General features: G+C 41.3%; 1 long non-coding RNA gene and 1 other non-coding gene across 2 annotated transcripts; both read right to left on the reverse strand.

The window, feature by feature from the left end:
- Positions 1-287: 287 nt before the first annotated feature.
- On the reverse strand, positions 288-5,856 carry LOC121678111. Its single transcript, XR_006021159.1, has 2 exons — positions 5,818-5,856; positions 288-821 (listed from the first exon to the last, which is right to left on the reverse strand). It is a non-coding gene; the product is annotated as an uncharacterized LOC121678111 (long non-coding RNA).
- On the reverse strand, positions 4,251-4,322 carry trnaq-uug. Its single transcript has one exon. It is a non-coding gene; the product is annotated as a tRNA-Gln (tRNA).
- Positions 5,857-13,779: the final 7,923 nt, after the last annotated feature.

The raw sequence follows: 13,779 nt of genomic DNA on the forward strand, positions 1-13,779 counted from the left end.
TATTTATACATATGTCTGTTGCTCTAGCCTTTATATGTTTATAAATATATTTTTACCCTGAGCTGCTATGGATCTACTGGCTCAATAGCTTATGAAGATGCCAGATTTTGAAAGACTCCTCTCCAGCGATGCAGACCTTGCGAATGATGAGTCACTCAGGTTGCAGACAGAAACGAAGTGAATGAGGTGCTATGTGCATATTTGCTGACATTAGCCATACGTATACTTAGCAAGTAGTATGTATAATAAATACTTGCATAAAGTATGATACAAGGTCAGTCCTTAGGTCCAGTAAGTTCTGTCTGTTTTATTCTTTAAGTTACAGCAAAATGTTCTCTCCATACCTCCATTTTGCTTTTCACACATGGGTACACACACACACACACACACACACACACACTATTACACAGATGTACCTTTGGGAGTATGCTATGGTGACGAGGTATAGTATTACCATTTCAAGTTCAAAGTGGGGAGAAAAAAATCACCTTTTCATCGGCAACACCCTAAAAATACATTGGGAACTAATTCAGCCTAATTGAAACAGCCCAGGAGTAGGTGTCCATGGATTGTCTGTTGATTGTGGGCGTGTGGCTAAAGCCAAGTGGAGCTGAAACGTCCCTGTGTCTGCAGCAGTCTCAGGGGTTTGTGATGATGACATGAGAGGGTGTCTGGGAGGGGAAGGGAGTGGATTGGGCTCCTCTCTCCTTGCTCTGGCATGAGGGGCCACAGGGGGGAACCGGGAGCAAGGCCGCGGACAGCCGGCAGCCAGCTGCGCTCTCCTGGAAAATACAGGTTTTCTTCGGCTGCCAGAGGCCTGACTGGAACAGGAGGGGGGTGGGGGGGGGGGGGGGGGCAGAAAAAGGGAAAAGAGGAAAATGTGAGTGTGATGGCAGGACAGAGGAAAGAGGCAGCCAGCTTCTCCCGCTCCGAGTAATCAGAGGTAGAGGAAAACAGGGTACTCCACAAATAAATGAAAGAGGAGTGAACATTTAGAATAATAATAATAAGATATGAAATGTTTTCCCGAGATCAAACAGAGTTTGACAGAGTGCTATATTGTCCTTAATCAGCCTAGCAAATGCAGTGATGACAGGTCTTGATTAGAGCTCATATTTCTCATGTTGAGGCTGGATGGTGAGTGTGATGTCCTGCCCATAACTGGTCATGGTTATGGTACTTCAAGGATGTATATACTGAATAAGGATATTTAGGCATACCTGCTCTCCTATGTATCTTATTTAACTCTTACAGCAATTTAATGTTCAGTCAACAAAGATGCTTATTGTTTATTATCTTAAAGCTGCAGTTGGCAAGATTTTTTTGATCATATTCACTGAAACCGACACTATGGTTCGACAGAACAACATAAATCAGCCGGTTTTAGAAAAAAACCCGCACTTCTATCTCCAGCCTACTATTTGTTTTGCAAAAATCCACAGGTCCCGGTTCTTCTGGTCCAATCAGAGCAGGGCTGTGTGAGATCTGACTGTCAATCACAGTCTGGTGCAGTCTGGTGTGCACTGACAAGCACAAACTCGATGAGAGGGTGCTCGGTGGTAGTGGGGGAGGGGCATGAGAGTTGTAAACATTAAACATTTTGGCTAAGTCCCCTCAATCTGTTAGACTTGCCAACTGCAGCTTTAATCCACATCTATGGGAGTTATTATTCACAAGGACAACTAAAATGCCACTAACTGTTTTGGGGAGAAATTGTATTCAGAGTTGATCTAGTTGATCTGAAAAAGTGTTTGCCCCCTTCCTGATTATCAACTTTAGAACATTCCTAAAATTAGGTCAATGTTATCATCCATGCCTTTGTTTCCTTTTGTTAAACTTGATTATTGCAATACCTTATTCACCTGTCTAAATTGTGCATCTATCACCTGTTTACAGACTGTTCAGAACTCACTAACATACACTAACATTTCCCTCAGGTACAAAGAGTCACAAGCCAATCAGTGACAGATGGGATGACGCTATAGTTTCGAAATAGAAAGTGGCAGTGGTTAAAGGTAGTAGCAAGCCTTGCGAACATCAAAAATTGCAGTCAGAACAATGTGTATTATTATATAGACCTTAAGCCTACATACATTGTTTCCTGACTGCCGATGCGGCTTATTATCAGTTTGTAAAGGATAGGCAAAGTGGGAAGTAACATAGGGAATCCATGATCAATGTGATTGGTTAGGCTGGACAAATGATTTCAAAGATAAAACAAACTCTACGCTACGATTCTCGAGTTGGAAACGTTTCCCAATCATGAGCAGCCAGACTTTCTTCACAAGGTGAAACGAAGTAGTGAGTCTACTACAAGGCTAGTGAGTTGTACCAATAGCAACCAATCGACATTGGTTTTACAGACTTTCAAATCCGCTTAATAACCTGCAAGGCTTTATATGGACTGGCACCTGATTAAATAAATGATTTCTTAACCCCCTATTGTCCTGCTAGGCCCCTCAGATCCTCCAACTTGGGCCCTGTATCCTGGATCCATGATATAACTGGACCTTTAGCTTTGCCACAATGTGTCTATCGACTTGGGGTGACTGATCGTTTGCTGCGCTCTGGTACAGTCTTACAACATTAAATCTGCTCCATCAGTGGCATCTTTTTCATATATCATTTTCATAAAATTGCCTTTCTTAATAGCTGACTGATTCCATCTATCTCTTTATTTTCTTGTATGTCATTTTAATTGTTTAATTTACTGTATGTTTTCCCTTTTGCTGTCTTGTTTTTAGTCATGGGTACCTATGTTTAACTTTATTTTTCAGGGGTGCTGAAATAATATGATTGTGCACCCCTAAATAAATCCTAAAATGACCACTGAAGAGGAGACAATGGATCTGAAATTCTTTGAATAAAATACTAACATGCAACCTAACATGTAATTGCAGAATCGTCTTGGTTCACAGTCGTTGTGCTTAATTTGGCTAATGCTAACTATCATTCCGACAGAAATAGCCTATGCTGATTAGACGAACTATGTTAAAGCATGAAATAAAGGATTCTTGTGTGGTTGACGAGGCACAGGACCGGCATAGGGTCCAGACATCAATGTGTAATACCTCATATCTCATATGCAATGATATTTAATTTGACTTTTGGTTAAAGCATTTATAAAGTGGATTTTCCCAAGATTTTATTTCAACGGTGTGGAATTCATGTGTGGAGGCATGACTGCAATAACACTGTTTTGGACATCAATAATTTAAGTTAAGTTAAGTTAAGTTAAGTTATACTGTATAGTCCTGTAGGAAATTCCTACTGGAAATTTGTTCTCTGCATTTTACCCATCCGGGGCAGTGTACACACATTCATAATTTATGCATGTTATGCAAAAAACTGGTGAACCTTGACTCACATCAGTGAGACCCCATAAAAAAAAAAGAATAAGTAGCCTATTTGAATATTCTTATGCAGGCGCACAGACGTGTTCCTATTGAACTCCTTTTTAATAAAATCATACCACATTATATGGAGAATACTGACTCCTTGTGGAGAAACATAGGAATGACATACATTATAGACTCCTCATTTCCTATCAAAATTAAAAATGGGCTTGCTTGACATGAAAACATGAAACGGAAACGATAGTATAACTTGAAAAGGATTGTTGTGCCTGTGTGTGTACCATGCATGTGTTTGAGTGGATTATCACCACGCATGTACCTTGCATGAGAATGAATGACATATAAGTTAGGATCTCCTGACAGTGCACTAACTCACGTGAACTATGCACACTTTGTCATAGTGCATGTAAAAGTGTTGCAGTTGTATATAATTGTATTAAAATGAATTGCCTGATCTTGTGTTGGCATATTGCATTATAATAAATCATGTTTATTATAATGTGTGTAGCAAGGGTTTCGTTGACTTATTTAACAAATGTATATAGATTTATGGCAAGAAAAACTGAATGAACAGTCTATAAAATGCACTCACAGACCCCATGTGCTGCAATACTTCATTACCATGATCACAGATCAATGTCAAATTGAAACTACATATGCACCTTTAAGATAATGTTGCAATGGCATAGGCTACTCAACTACTAAACAGTGGCATGGGCTTCTGGATGCGTTGGGTTAAGAGGGTTGTCCCCACAACAGACATAAATAATTTGGATGACCAGCTTCCACCACAGGTTGGATTAAATATGTGATTTGGATCAGCTATGCACTTCGCCGAAGCTTCTTGTAGGCTACCCATGGCCACTAAATGCTTTTGTTAATGTGACAAAACGAAGGTTCTACCGAGATTTGAACTCGGATCGCTGGATTCAAAGTCCAGAGTGCTAACCATTACACCATAGAACCAGCTGATTCCATGATGTCGCACCATTGCTATATATACGTGCCTGCTCACGTCACTACCATTCATGTTTCTTGCTTTCTGTTCTCATCTTATGTGCGTTACCCAGTCGGATGATTGCATTGTCTGCAGAACAAAGACATCTCTATGACACCCGACATACACAACCTGTTAGACGAAGTCAAACTTTGTTAGCTTTCAAGCTATCTTAGCTGGTGCGTTTCGTTACGCCATAAAGCCAAGCCTAGCATGCTAGGCTAATTGATTATAGTCCTACATCAACAAACTCGTTACCAAAGATCCTAGAATCTTTGCTCGTTACCTCTGTTGACATTTAAAAAAAATTTACGCCACACACTCATACAAGAGGTGGCAATACAATACACACGTGGCAAAATCCAAAAATCTTATTTTCTTTTTATTCCAGAAGACAAAACCACTCGGACACTGAGCACGTAGCCACTGCAAAGTTTATCCGGGATGAGTTCAATCTCAACACGTTGCGAAGTGTTTGATTTAACGTAGCCTAAACAGTGGTGTGCTCTGTTGTTCCCGTAGGCCTACGAGCAGATGAGAAGGCCAATTTTGCGTTCTTTTGGAATAATTATCTGCCAGATGAAATCTGTGTGAATGGACTATATGTTTAATTTATTTTCAAATTGTGGCCTAGTTATTATCTTTCACAGTTATTGGGGCAGTTAAACTCAAAATAAATATCAATGTGTGATAGCAGCAAACTTGGTAGGAAAGCACACAAAAGGGGACTGATCAGATTTAAAATCATATTGCCATGGGTGCCTCGGATTTGGCCCCTGAGGGCCATGGGCTGACAGATAGGCTATGGGTTTTGTGAGGTGACAATGGACATTTAAAAAGTGTTAAATGTAGCCTATTATTTGGCCCCTGTGATACAAAATAGTAGCCCAAGGCTACCATGCATGTTTGTGTAGTGCGATCAGAATTAGTTACATTCTGTCTAGCTGACGCTTTGCGACTGACAGAGGTTTCAATGAATCACATGGTTATGGTTATGAAATATGGTTATTGGATTTGGCAGATGCTTTTATCAAAGCGACATACAACTGTTACTGTTCTTTCTTAGGCTTTCTTATTATTACAGTGCATGAAAATGCACTGTAGCCTACTGTTCTTCCTCTCTTATCTATTATTATTCCACGGATCACTTTTTCTGCCTGCTATTTAGCTTGAACCGTTTAACTTAGAAACTTCATTCAAACTTTGTAACGTAGGTTTTCTAAAGGACATGGTATACTTTTTAAACTATTAATTAAAAACATTTCCCCATAGACTTAATATTGGCCATTATGACATCACAGAAGCAATAGAGTCCCGAAGTGTGACGTAGCGTTTCCATGACGGCAGAATCACTGGATCTAAACAAACTTTCGAAGTGGCTTATATTGAATGTAGACAAGTGGCATCATTTCTAGCTAATAAATTGTTTTAAATGTAGGCTATAGCCATTTAAACGTGCTTTACCTGCTAGGCAGCAGCTTAGCCACATAACACGGATTCCCTGGCAGGTGTAATAGAAAGAAACAAAATTCCAGTGGATATTTCACGTCTTCTCAAAGACTGGCGGTTGTTAAGAGCAACGTGTTTTTGCCAAAAAAATAAAGCCAAAACACGTCCGTGAATTTAAGGATTTTAACCGCATGCTGTGAAGTTACATGCAGGTCTCTTTTACAGAGGAAACCCATGCTAAAATAAAAGTCTGTAGTCACAAATTTGATCGTGTTGGTATGAATATATGTTGTATGTGATTCCTACAGTGTAAAAAATATATATACTAACGTCTTAGAAACGTTGTAAAATTATTGAAATAGATTAAGAAAGCCACCGCAATGGTGATTTCTAATGGTAGATTGATTTGTTTAGATCCAGTGAAATTGCTGCCTTGGCAACGCTACGTCATGGCTTCGGTACTCTATTAGTGCCAGGTGTTCAGGCCACGATAGCAAACTGTCACTAGGCGAGTTCGACTTGGACTGAGTCTGACTTGGGGCCAATCTCAATTCTCTATTTTACCCCTTCCCCTTCCCCTTAGTTTTGCGCGTGCACGTGAGACGAAGGGTTATCTCAATTCTCATTTCGATCGAGGGGTAGGGATAAGGGCAAGGGGTAGATACCCCTTAAAACCAAGTAAGATCGGGAGCTTACTTGAAACCGAGGGGTAAGAGACATACCCAACATACACCGCTCACACCGGAAAAATAAGCACACCGAGAGATTCATTGGCATGAAATGTTGGCATTAATAAGGATTATAAAATTAAAATGGTAATTGTTTTATGTTGCATTCAATCTTGTGACCATATATTGAAGGTCCTGTTCTTCACGAGGAAGTTTTTAAAAAAATCGCTGTTTTGTGAATGTTAACATCATTATTTGCGCGAATGTCTCGCATTTTACATATTTCCATGTCTACCCCGCGAATTGGCAGCATACCATGTCAGAAATGTAAAGTCCAACAGCAGCTAAATTCGCTGAACTTTTTTACCGCTCGTCTGATATGAATGCTGCATATTGCTGCCGACTCCTCGGCTATTACAGGTAGCGATTGCTTCTGATGTCAAGTAACGACCATTTGGATATTATTGTAAAATATCAAATTTGTGTTGTGGGATGTTTACAGAGCATACTGCATGTTTGTTTTGTCCCCCATCCCTGTTTCATTCACCCGGACCAAGGTAGGCTGCGAACGAACATAGGCACGTTCAGCTGTTGTTGAAATAATTCCTGAACGGTTTTATTCCGAGCTGAAAATGCAATTATAGCCTATTTGACAGAAGACAGGTTGCTAGTGACAAAATATTAGCTTTCAGTGTGGTACGATCTCTGTAAATTACGTTAATTCAAGTGTTTCAATCATCCAGCTCTCCCTTATGGTTGGCTAGTGGTATCTCATTTCCAAGGGGAATATTCTTCACCCCTATGTCTTGCCACTCGGTTTCGAGGGACAAGGGCTAGGGGTAAAATGAAGGGATAGGGGAAGGGGAAGGGGTAAAACAGAAAATTGATATTGGCCCTTGGTCTGGCTTACTACGTAAACGTGATCTTCAGAGGCTAGCCGGGAGGAGCTACAACAGAGGGCAGCTCATCCCGGACAGGCAGGCTACAGTCTGCCTGACGTGACTCGCGGGAGATATCGCGGAATTTTGTTTGCAATAAACACAGCAGAACTTTCATTCTTACTCATTAAAATGAGCATGATGACTGACGAAATAAATTCTTATGATGTAGTTTAAATAAACCACTGCTGTCATACAGTTAACAGGCCTGCATTGTAGCACATCAATTCAATATCAAGTGTTTCCCCTATATGTGTGTCTATCTATTTAGCCAACAGCAGAAAATAACAGAATATCCAAACGTTTTCAGTAGGCTAGCCTACCATTGTTGCAAAAATCACATATAAGAAGGTATCCCTTCGATTTCTGTTTATTTTCGCATATTCCAACATAAGGAAGCAGCATGAGCCTCCCGTCATAATCGTCATCAGGACATTCCTCCCAAATGGCCCTATCACATCTTTGAACTGACGTCATGAGGGCGTGTTTCAGCTCGTGCAGCTCGTGGAAGGCAACTGCAAGATCTGTCTGCAGGCTGACTCCCGCGATATTTTAAGGCCATGTGACATGGTGTCACGGTGGTAAGTCCCTCCCCGGCTGACAGCAAAGATTGTTAAGGCGGAGCAAGATACTTCGTCGTAGTTCATGTCTATGGGCGCGAAATGGGGATCGAATCCTGTCTGCATAAAGAGGCGTGTCGATGACGTATTGACGAGCGTACGTTGCAACCGGCCAACAGCAGCTGCATAAATAACCGGCGCACACCTGATATAAGGTTGATTTTCTCCAGACTGGAATGCTCAAAAATGCTAAAAATGTACCTGAAATGTTCAGAAGGGTTTGAGGATCATGAAAACGTGCCCAAAATTCACATTCCTAAGTCTATAGAACCAAGACCTTAGCATATGTGGTGAAATTCTGAGCTATGCCCATAGACTTCAATGGAGCAGTCGCTGCCTCTGCTCTGCTTAAAGGGGGATTTTGACCCCCCCTCGTGCGATCCGGGTTCCCGGAAGTGGCTCCTGATGAAACATCTTGCTCCGCCTTAACAATCTTTGCTGACAGAAGTCGGACAGAATTTCTAACCAGCAAGCATTGCGTCCATCCCAGTATGCATTGTGTTCAACCCAGCATGCATCACATCAAGTCAGATCTGCACAGTTTCCATAGCAACCAACATGATTATACTAGCAAACCACTATGGTAACTCCTTTATTTCTGATAGTAGCCACCATTTATACCCTAGCAACAACATACCACCCGCTTTATTTGGCATATAGCAACCATCGTATGTACCCTAGCTGCACCATTGTAGCTATCTCTGCATTATCTGTTTTTACTCTGTATGATATTTTACATTATATTTTTTGCATTTTCATGCACTGGTAATTCCTTGGAATTCCATTTCTAGTTCATTATGATGTATCCCAGGTGATGATGAGTCAGCTTACAGAGCAGAGGTGGTCACCCTGACATGGTGCCAGGACAACAACTTGCTGCTCAACGTCAGCAAAATCAAAAAGCTTATAGTGGACTACAGGAGACTGCAGGGAGAAGAGCACACACCCATCTACACTGGGGGCACAGCAGTGGAGAAAGTCAGCTGCTTCAAATTCCTTAGAATTAACACCAGCGAGGATCTGAGCTGGTCACACTATTATAGCTATGGTCATAAAGACAACAAGACAGCTCTTCTTTCTTTGGCGGCTGCGGTGAAGTTTGGTATGGACGGTGAAATACTGACCAACTTCTACCATTGAGAGTATCCTGACTGGCAACATCACAGCATGGTATGGTAACAGCACCGCCCATGACCGCAAAGCTCTGCAAAGGGTGGTCAGGTTAGGTCAGCGCAGCACATTACAAGGACGTTACCAACTATTCAGGACCTTTACAGCCAGCGCCCCGCTGGAGAAAGACAAAACCGATCCTCGCCGACCCCAGTCATCCCAGCCACAGTCTCTTCACCCTCCTACCATCTGGTAGAAGGTACAAGAACATGCGTACCTATACCAGCAGATAGATAGAGAGGTTTCTATCAAGCCACCAGGATGCTGAACTGTCATTCTCTGCCTCATACCTAATCAACCTCACACCTCCTGTTTTTTTTTACATTTATTAATTTATATTTATATTTTTTCCTCTCTCTATCTCTCTTGCCACTTGCCCCCCACATACAGGTACACCCCCCTCAATCACACACACCATTACATCGTAACTCCCCCTCACACATACACACACCATTACACCCCCCCCCCCCCCACACACACACACACTCACACACCATACCCCCCAAACACACACACCATACCCACACTGTAAAATATATGTCCCTGTTAAATGGGTTAAACTACTGCCAGCTGCAGTCACCTGCATTGTAGGTTATTCTGCAGTGTCAAACAACTGTATCAAACATAACCTAACAACAGTGAGTGTGACAACACAGTGAGTGAATGAGCTAGTGAGAGTGAGATGTAAAAGAGACTATTCATGAGAGAGCGGAACTTGTGTGTGAATGACTAGCGCGTGTGTGTGCATACTGTATGTGTGTGGGAGAGAGAGGTGAGAGGCTGGTGTGTACGTGAGTGACTGATATAATGTCAGCCACTGCAACCTAATTTGTGCTCAACATGCACTTTCCCTGTCATCTAAATTAAGGCAGAGAGAGAGAGAGAGAAAGAGACTGGCAACAAGTTATAAGAGGAAAGGGCCGTTCACACCAGGAACGATAATTATAACTATAACAATAAAATCGTCAACACTGACCAAGAATAAGGAAAGTCTCTCTTTGTGCTTATGAATGTGATGGCTAAAATTTGATGGATTCTGATTGGCTTGTTGCATGTTGTTATAGTTTAAGTTTATGTGTGGACGTCGTCATTCATATTAGCTAGAACAATATTTTTTTGCCGTTATCATTCTTGGTGTGATCAGTCCTTAAAGGCACCCTTAACAAGATTAAGAAACACAAAATCATAAGCAAACTAAATATACGTCTTTTGCAACAAAGTATGAACATAACGCTGATATAATATATAGGGAATGCACTGACGGCAGTCTGTAACAAAAGCACCAACAGAGGGCCACTCAGACAATGGCAGAAGTGCCGTTTGTCATGTTATGAGGTTATGTGCCATCAAAATGATTTTGGAAACGTTATAAAGGGACACTTCACAGATTACCATTAAGCGTTGTAACAGTAGAAACCCGGTAGTATTTTTTAAATTGACCGTGCTTTCCTCCCTCATGTCCCCCTGAGATGAGATATATCTGTATTTTTTTGTCTGGGCCAGAGGCTGAAAACTACATCACTAGATCTGCATGTTTTCATCCCACCCATAAGTGGTGGGCTTTCTTTTACTGTCCATGGCGGTGTGACCTCACTCCCAGAATTTAGGAATAGCGTCCGCCATCTTTCTTTTAAACTAAGCTAACATAAGTTCTTGCTCTGCGATGAAGATCTGGTGTGCGATTCCGATGCTCGTGAACCTGTACGAGGCACATTATAGCGAGGAACAGTTGAGGATGATTGAGGAACAGGAGGACCTGCCTGTCTGTTAGTAGGAAGAGCCCGGGCCAGGGCAGACTGGTGGTGTCAGTGCTCTCGCGGAATGTAGAGCACCATAGCTTTGCGCCACACATGGACAGGGTGGTCCTGGAGACATATTTTCAAGAAGATCCCGAAGGCAAGAGACTGGGGAAAGGCAATAGCCTAGTCTTGTTTTGGCTGCCTGTGTTTCCTGAACAGGCAGACAGGAATCATGGCTCCTGGCGGACAGTAACATTGGCTATAACTGCAGCTATCAAGAAACTGTTAATGTTCAGGATGAGCTATAAGTTTGACATTGTTTATATATTTCTTTTTAATTAAAAGTTCAAATTCATGTTGGATGTGGTTTATTTTCTTGTCCTTAGTGTTGCTTAGAGTATAGGCTATTAGATAAATAGTTATTTCAATTGGGGAAAAAGGTTGACGACAGAGGCTATGTTTAATTCGTCTATGTAAACATCCCTCAACTTCGATATTTTACAACATATCCTAAATGGTCGTTACTTGACATCAGAAGTCAGCGCTACCTGACTGTAGTAGATGTGAGTGCATCACAATCAACCAGATGCAGTCATATCAGACGATCCGCGGCAAAGTTGGTTTCATATTGAGAATGAGGAGATACGTCATGGTAGCTTGCTGTCACATGACGATTTGGGAGGCGTCAGAGCCCGTCCACCATTTTGGGTTCCCATGCTATCGGTTGCCATGGGCGACAGCGACACAGCGGCAGTGACACAGAGCAAGAAAGAGGAGTTATCACGGCGTTTAAACTGAGAAATTAAGAGGAAATTAAGAAGTTGCATTTGACTTTTTTCCCCATAAATATTAAGGAGTTATCAGCGATTGCAGGCCCAAAAAAGGCCCAAACATAAATTATCACATTCATCTAATCTTTCCTAACAATCCGCTAGCTGCCCGCCCTATAAGCAGGCCATCAAAAAAAAGTATCTCTGTAGGCAGCCTAGGCTCTGAGATCTGCACACAAAAACAATTACTAACAACAGGTGTTGCCAACCACTCAAAGGCAAAATAAAGTGTTCCAACCAATAACCGACGAGATGCTTGTTCAGGAGAGTTTCAATTGCACGGGAGGTAGAGGGAGGGAGTAGCTCTCTCTCTCTCTCTTTGTTTGAATGTCAACAGAAGTGACGTTGCCCCGCCATCGCTGATACAACCTTTAACTTTACGATTTTATAAAATCTGCTTAAGTGATTGGTTGCTGGTGAAAGGATCGGGGCTAGTAATCCTAGTAAAGGAAAGTAACGTTATGCTGTTATTTGTTTATTACAATGTAGGATATGGACTCACACAGGATTGACCGGTTCAGCATTTTCAGTGAGTAAACTGCATATCACACATACAAAACAGCGGCACCTGGCATAACATGACTACATATGTTGCAAGGTGCATGAGAGATAACCGGTCTTTGTTAGGCTACCTAGTGTGACGACGAGCAGCAACAAGTGCCAGATCAGTTGAGACTGACTGAGATAACTTGCAAGTATGGAAGGCTACTTGGGTACTTTCTATAAGATCATCTCTCAATGCAAATCAAACCAGCTATTAGGCTAACTGAAATGAAACCATGCCAATCTCTAGCTATGGTGAAGGGTATGTGATGATGTGGGGCTATTTTAATTCCAAAGGCCAAGGGAACTTTATCAGGATGCATAGTATCCTGGATCCATGATATAACTGGCCTTTAAAAATAAAAATCTGCCTGCCTCTATGGGAATTTAAGGGTGTGTATACTTATGCTCCCTGTATTTTCGGGAAGAACATTTATTTATGATACATTATTCATTCACAAAGAACATTGGTGTCCTTAATTAAAGGTTGGATTTTTTCCTCATTTTTTCCCTCATTTTTTTCCTCATTTTTTCCTCATTAAGACATTAAAGGTGCCATGTGTAAGAATTCAGGTAAAAATATCCCAAAAATGAGTTACACGCATCAAAAGAATGAGAAGAAATAAGGGTGATGATGTCATTAAAAAAATGACAAGGTATAGTGCTGCATAGACATCAACCTGAATTAGCATGCTAAATTACTAGCCACAGCCCGACAGGTGTCATAATACCAGTTTCGGCCATGGGAGGCGGTATGCGGGCAACATAACTGCCAGCCAAACTGCAATACACGTGTCTCGGTTGTTACTCTAGGGTAGACCAACTCACTTTCTGGAGGTATACTGCCCCCATCTTTTATGGAATGTACAAGGATACAAGGATACAAGGAAGTTTATTGTCACATGCATATAGTTACTGGAAGTAAGAAATGCAGTGAAATTATGTCTGGTGTCAGCCTATTTGTGCATTAATGGGGGGGGGGGGGGGGGGTAAAAAGTGCAGTAGAAGAGGGGTTTAGTAGATTAATCATGTGGAGTATGAATTGATTTTTTGGTGGACGTTACACATGGCACCTTTAAGATCCATTTCTAAAAGATTTTTTTTTAAATTCCTCTTTTAGTCAACTTTAGCATGGGTGTGTAAACGTATGGGCACAACTGTATGCACTACACTTACAGACCTATTCTGGCAAGGATCTGTTTACAGCTACAGGTCATCCTACAGTTACAAATATTTTACCATTAGGCTAAGGCTATTAGATACATAGATAGATAGATAGATAGATAGATAGATACTTTATTGATCCCCAAGGGGAAATTCAAGTTCACTATTTGTGTCCTAGGAAAGATTGTTAATTTTCCAGGACAATAATCCAAAAAAAAAAGAACAACCCAGTAAATGTGGTACATGTGCTGTATTCTACAGCTCTACAAATTATACAATCTACAATTTACTGAAACGATTTTCAA

Source organism: Alosa sapidissima, chromosome 12, assembly GCF_018492685.1.
Source record: "Alosa sapidissima isolate fAloSap1 chromosome 12, fAloSap1.pri, whole genome shotgun sequence".
NCBI lineage: Eukaryota > Metazoa > Chordata > Actinopteri > Clupeiformes > Clupeidae > Alosa > Alosa sapidissima.